Here is a 7,405-nt window from a genome sequence, read left to right on the forward strand (position 1 = left end):
TGGTTTTTGGGTTCTCAGCTTGTATTTTCTGTGGTCACCCTAGCACATTTAAATGCATTTGGGCTGTCTCTTGTTAACACAGAAGTGCTGCAGTTGTTAGGTTGAAAATGTGCTAATAACAAGTAAACCCAGAAGTATTTGGGAATGTTTATAATATAATGTTATTTTAAGATTGCAGTCAATAACCAAAGGTTTCAGGGCAAGTTTTCCCTCAGGCTGGATATCAGGCAAGTTGAAACATAGACCTGTGTCCTGCAAAATTTGAAATCTGTTGGGTTTTCTTTTTGTTTTGTTGTTTGTTTTTTAAAAATAAGGGGTCGTTTAGGGAGGAGATGGGTTGTGAAGGTTTGAAGTGGGACATTAAGTCTCCAGCTGGTTCAGTGTTTGCTCCAGATACTGCGCAGGCTGGATCAGAAGCTGTGGAAGGGATTTCAAAAGAAAAGCTGAATTTAAACAAAACAACAATATCTGGATACTTTGCTCTGGTCTATTTTGGACGTTGTTCTTTTTCATCTACTTTGTTGCTTGGCTCCTGTTTTTTTTTCCAGCCATGCTGTCAGCAAGCAGGTCTCTCTGCCTGTGGTGGGATACAGCAGGTACATCAGGACGAACATCATCACTGCAGCAGCAAACAGAGTCAAGGGTTGAGTAAGCAGCAAGTGCTGTGAGGCCCCTCGCCAATGTTATCAATCATACTTACTTATTGAGCTTTGGACTTTTTATTTAATGCAGTGAATAGTAGGCAGTTCATATTAGAAGGAAAGTTTGTTGCACAAGATGCCAAGATAACCAAACTTCTGAGTAGTCCTGCTTGCTGCTGTGCTCATAACCCCATCCTCAGAGCTGTCTGAAGAAAGCTAGTAAGTTTGTAGTATTGCACCCTACTTAATTAAGTCTCAATTAGAGATTTATGTCTCACATATTTTAGTTTCTGTGGTGTGAATTTTTTTGTTTTGTCCCCAAATTCTGCTGAGCTTTGCCTAGTGCTACTCTCTCGTCAATAACTCAGTCCTTCACTCAAAGAAAGTCAGCATCTGCTAACAGGTAGCATTTAACTCAGTTACATTGTTTGTAAAGGTCCTCCTCCCCATCTAGCATCTGCTCCATTTGTCTCTGGAACTAAGATACGCTCTTCATCTTTTAATCACACTAGCTGGGGACAAAGGGAAAGTAATGCCTTCTGGGGACAAAGAGAAGGAAAGCAGTAGCTCCACTTCAGTTATTGAGAAGAGCTGGTTTGCGGTCAGCTTCAAGTCCTTAATGCTTTCTTTATTTGCTAGGCTTGAACTCGTGCCCAGTCTTTGTGCAGTCGACAACACGATGACCAGAGAGTGGGGCAGATGTTTTTAATGCTGTTAACCTCTGCTGTTGCGCATTTTCAGCGAGGACAGTGGGGCACCGTGACATCCTGTGAAGGTGAGTGGAGGTGCTAGCAGTTTGGTTTCTCTGCAGCACGCTCGTGAGGACAGCTGGTCACCTCTCCTGCTCAGCTAGGAGAGCAGTCGAAGAGGTAAGGGGGGGCTTGTTCATACCTGTTACGGCAGTCACATCATGGGCTGCACCAAACAGGGGCTTTGCTGGTGAGTCCCTTTGAATGGCCATCCAGATGCTGGAGAGAAAGCTGTTTTCACTCTTTTTCCCAAGCTCCTCTGTAACAGCAGAGAGGCAGCATGTATCTCTTCATTTTCCATTTTTACCTGCAGTGAAATCACTTGAGGGTCGTCGTCAATCTGCTGTGAAAATCTCTGTAGCTGTGGAAAGAGTGCTCTGTAATGACCGCGAGCATTTAGTTGTTTCAGTTGAAAACGCAAAGTCTTTCTCTTTTAGAGTTTTTTTTGGAGGCAGCACTAAAGTTGTATAAAAGGAGTGCACATAACAACAACAACAACAAAAAGTGTGATAGCCAGCTTATTAATTGTGTCCAATGCGGTTGTTTCACTGGGTGATGCACATACCTATGCATGCACATGTGACCAAGTGTCATGGGATGTATAGAAGGATTGATTGAAACCATGCCTTTCCCACATCTGGGTTATATTATTCCAGAGAGCAAATATGCAGCCTAAAATCCCTGCGGATAATTAGCCTGACATGTTGCTTATCAGAAGGCACCCTTTCCTATCACAGCTCGGCAGATGAGAAGGCAGGAGGAATAAACACCAAAGTTGCTATTCACGAGCCATGTCAAGTTTTTGGCAGGGGTTCACTCGTAGTGTTAATAAATCTGCACAGAAGGTGCTGGGCATGTTAGAAACATCATGAAAATAACATGCCTCCCTTTCAGTCCGTGTACAGTTGTTTTGACGTGCAATTCCTCCTAGGAAAGCCAAGAGTAAGCAGAGTCTATATGGTGAAAACAACTTTCAAATTAGTGCAAACGAGAGCACTCTTCATTTTAACAGCTTTGCAGAGAGAGTGCCAGAAGTAGGAAGAATAAAGGCCTCTTGTTCTCGGAGTCTTTGTTCTGAGAAAAATGCCAAATCAGGATCCTCGGGGTGTGTGCTGGGGGGGTCAGGATTCAAGTGGAAGGGAAAACATCAGTGTCTTCAAAGGGAGGGGAAGGCATCAAAGAGTAATACTATATAAATGACTTAACTAGCATCAGGGTGGGTTTTGTTTGTTTTGTTTTTTTAAAGATTCTGGTGTACCAAACCTGAGAACAAGTATTAGTAGAGTGTAATATCAGTGCTGGCAATAAGTATGTCTACACCAAGTTAAAACCCTGAACAAATGTGGGGCTGGCTAGGGAGCAGCTGACTGTAGGGACCCCAGCCTGGGAGCTGCCAGTGCGATCAGCAGCTTACCAGACAGCACAATGTGCAGAGAGAGCTGCCAAAATCAACACCCCGAGGGGTATGCGGTGCAGATTAGGCAGGTAAGGCAATGGGATAGTAGGATGAATGAACAAATGAACACTATGTGCTGGGGAGGTACTACAGCTGGGGAGTGCTTAAATCCAGCTATGCAAGAGGTGCTGGCTACCACTGGTTCCCTTCACTCTTAGGAAATGAGACCAAAGCCATGCCTGCTGGTAATTCCTATTCCCTGTGCAGTCCAACAATTTGCAGAGCACACAAAGTTGGGACCTCTGAGCTGCCTCCCAGCTCCCTGGCACCACTAACCACACAAATGTGCTTGGCTTCACCTATAGTGCAGTACAACAGCTTGCCATCCAATAGGAGTCATTATGTGATCCCTGGGGAAGGAATTTTTAATCCCCCCTTAAGGTGTTAGCCAGGTTATTACTCACTTTGGACACTGGTGGTAGAGCACTGGGAGATGCAGGCTCCAGTGCTGATTGCTGTATCGTATGTGAGGCATGGCTAGCATTTTCTTCCCAGATCTTTGCAAGCCTGCAGTAAAATGAATGAACGGAGGGAGGAAAACAAAATGTAAATTTTCCTGAGATGCATTTGTCCTTTACTAGTGATAAACAAGTGAGCCATGTGTCAGAGGCATGTTCTTGCTTTCTGTCTTTTGGGGGGAAAAAAAGCTTTGTTCCCTTGAGGGAAATGTATTTGTCCACCCTACTGAGCTGCCACCTGGGGGTTTCCATCCCTTTCCCCTGAGCTCTGGCAGTGAGCTGTGCTGGGTTCTTTCCACGCTTCCACACCACCGGAAAGCGAGGACCGTGCTCCTGACCTGGAGGGGCTGTGCTTGAAGCTTTCCAAATGAGCAGTAACCTCAGTGTTTGGCTTGTACTGAAGAAATGGACAGAGATGCAGAATTCCCTCAGCCACGTTAAAACAGCAGTATTTTTTAATGGGCAGCTTCTCTGTGGTTACCAAGGATGGCACATGAGGTGTTACGCAGTGAAACACAGCATGTCAGCCTCCCAAACGTCCTGTCTCAAGGTGGGAACCTGGAGGTAGAGGAGATGGCATGAACACTTCTCAGGGAAGACAAATCCATTCACTCCTGTGAGAACCACTGCTGAAACACTGTGCAACTGGTGGCTGCTTGGCAGCTTTAGGAGCTGCTGGTGAAGGGAAAGGGAGCACTGAGTAGAGAAAAATTGGGATCCCATGGATAAAATAAAGAACATGTGTAACTAAGGGCACCATCACACCATCACAGGTCAACCACCGTTTTTTGCTCCAGACTGAGTCTCTCTAACTGGATGTTGGTCACCATGGCACGGGATGTCCAGGCTCCTCCATCCCATGCTCTGGTCTCCATCCGCCAGCAGACTTCACAGAGAGAATGCTAGTCCCTCTGCTCCCCCTTGCCAGCATCTTTTTCCTTCCTCGTGGAGCCTTTCCCCCAGCATCCTTGCTCAGCCACCTCATCCAACGTTTCCTGAGGGCTTTCTTTCCGATACGGGCTTCCCTCCTGTTCACTGCTGGATGCTGGTCTTGCTCTTCCCCTTGCAGCTCTCCCTTTTCTGCTGCCTCACAGTTTTCTCCTGCCTGTTTCCTGGCTGCTTATCTCCCTTTCTTCCGCTCATTGTCTGCTGCAGCCCCATTCCTGCAGCTGCAGCCAGCCTCCCACCGCTGACTTTTGGGCTCTGGGGACGTCCGCTCCCTCCCTGCAGCCTGCATCCAGTTTCAAGGTGGTCTGCGGGTATCGCTTACAGGGGAATGTGCTCCATCTTCTGGGAATTTAACAACCAGACCCATCTGGGGAATGGAACTGAAATGTCAAAGAGCTCTTGGTACGTTGTTGACACTCACGATTTAATGTCAAATTCCTCCCCTCCCAAATCGCCCAGAGATGAATGTGCTGGAGCTGCTGCATGGAAGGACTGGCTTCTCCTTGCCTGTGTGGGAGGGTGAAGCTTTCTTCCCTAGCTTTGCCCCTGGAAATGACTGAATCTGAAAACCAGAGCATAACAAACAAACAAACAACAAAACCCCAGCCCCTAGCCAGCTGCTATTTAATATTTCAGGCTGTGCAAATACGCAGTGCTAAATATTTCAGCTCAGGAGGAAGGCTGGAGGAATTCTGGGCACCCATCAGCACTGTGGTGTGCAGGGCCCCCCAGGTGACTCCTAAATCCTGAGCAGCACATTGCCCAGCTTCCTGAGCGCAAAAGTCTGGCATGGGCTGTTCTTAACACGCTACTTCAGGGGGAAAAAAAAGGTGTTAAAGAGTTTGCCAGTTGAATTTCAGTGGGCTTTAGCACATTTATTCTTGCTCAATGTCAGCATGTGTATGCAGCTGGAAGGAGGGCCAGCTCTGAGAAACACTAGGGAGGCTCCTTGGGCTAACAGCCCTGTTGCAGAGAAATTCCCATCAATCCAGCAGCACGTGGCTGCTGTGAAAACCACTCATTATCAGCTGGATCCCAAAATGTTCTTGTGCATTCCAGATATTTCTGGGAGCAACTGGGAAAGCCAATATGTGCGTTTTACCTTAAATGGCCCTGAAGATCAGTCGGACTTTTGGGCCTGCCCCTGCTTAAAATCACATAGCAAAGCGTAAGCAAATGCTGATGCCCACATTCCTGTCATCATTATCCTGAGAACAGGTTAGCTCAAAGGTCTCTAATCCTTGAATTTTCATGCCGAACCCCTGGTAACCCTCTCTTAGCCATTGTAAAGGCTGTTAATTCCCAGAGCACTGATTGACTGCCTTCAGCTAAAACTCTTTTTAGCTTTTGATGTCCTTCCTAATGATTTACATCTTTGTCTTCTTAAGTATTTAGATGCCTCTGGAGCTTGATTTACATTTGCAAATAATGCTTTGTGAGTCCTGCTGGTTCGCTCCCATGGGCTATGCGTGATGGAGCCAATGGGAAATAGGTTTCGCAGGATTTTGCCACAAATCTGTACCTGCCCATGTGCTTGGAGGTAGGGGTTCTCTGCATCCCCATCCCTCTGCAGTCTGCCAGATGTTTAGCTCCAGGAGAGCTCGTTTGTCTTCCTCAGACACTGCTTGTTTGGGGTAGTGTTTCTCCAGCGGTCCTTGAATGAGATGAATAGAAATAACGGGAAGTCTCTGAGCATCAGCTGCATGAGGCTGATGGGGATGCAATGTGCTTTCAGGCCTTTTAGTGACAAGAAATGAAGGCTGGGCTTCATTGCTCATCCCAAACACCACTTGGGCATGTCTGTAAATCACCCTCTTGCCTCAACCTACAGAGGAAGCCCTGCTCTTCCCCCACTGCTGCACAATATTTTACGAGTGATACCAGACCTGTGGTATTTTGTTTGAAGAACTCCCTCGTTCCAAAAATCAAACTGGATGCAGACCCTGAAGACTGTTTGAAGTCTCTTTGTGCTCCTGCTGGCTGAATGGCTCTGAAACTCAGTGTGTGTTTGAAAGCTGCAGTTTCAGCAAGGAAGGAGTTAACCTTTCCTGCCTGGGAGCAAGGAAATTCTTGGTTTCAGTGCAGACATTTGTGCAGGGTTAGAGGGTTGGATCAACCATGGGGAATTAATTCATACCTTCCACACACTAGCAGAATGGTACAGGCAGTTGCTGACAAATTTGCCAAGGACAGTTTCCAAAAGAGCCAGGAGACATGTCTTTGCATTCAGCTGCCTTTTAGAGTGTTTTGTTCCTGGAAGGTTGCAAGGAAAAGGCAAATGTCAGGGTATTTCTTCCTTTGCCAGCATGTTCTTGGAAAATCTGTTTAACAACCAGCTTTCCCCTTCACTGCTCTCAGTCCATGCTCCCTGCCCTGACCAAAGGCCACCAAGTCCAGTCTTTATGGGGCTGCTCAGCCTAGTTGTGGTGCTGTGCAGAGCGGGGAGCAAACGGGGTGGGGAGGCAGGAGCGGGCCCTTCCGCAGGCTGGGGAAGTCAGCAAGGGCTCGGAGGAAGAGTCCAGCAGCTTCCTCTCTTGTCCAGCAGACAGCAACAGTGAGTGATGCCTTCCCTTCAACTTGGCTGAGGGTTTGTGTGTGCTGCTTTCACTCTTCTGATCATCACACTGCGCATTTTGCAAAGGTACGTCAAGGGAATTGTCTCCTTGTGTGTCACATCCATCAGACATGGTAGGCGAGGTCATTGCTGTTATTTTCCCAAACAACTTAAACTAGTTTATTATAGTTATTATAGTTATATTTTTACCTCTGAGGTGTTTCTGAATGTCTCTTATGGCACCTAAGACAGGCATGCCTATAGAAGGTAACTGCTTCTTCTAGTATCGTTATCCACAGATATCTTCAAAAATGCCATTGTCACCTACGGGTAATGGATCTCCTGGACTTTCTGTAGGAAGCTAAACATGCCTCCTTGTCAAGGGCATGCTTTCACTGGAAAATTGATTCAGCAAAATGTTGAAGGTCCTCTTGGGTCTCCTGGCATGCTTCGGGTAGGCTTTCCATGCTGGCATACTTTGTCGAATCTGAAGTATGTTTGAGGTCTGATTCCTGCTCGACGGAAAACACTGCAGTTTGTTTGTTTTTTCCTACTTGCATTCTGCTTTCTAAAGTAGCAACCCCAGCATCTAGTAAAAT

The sequence above is a fragment of the Anser brachyrhynchus genome, assembly GCF_964034855.1.
Source record: "Anser brachyrhynchus genome assembly, chromosome: 7".
Classification (NCBI taxonomy): domain Eukaryota; kingdom Metazoa; phylum Chordata; class Aves; order Anseriformes; family Anatidae; genus Anser; species Anser brachyrhynchus.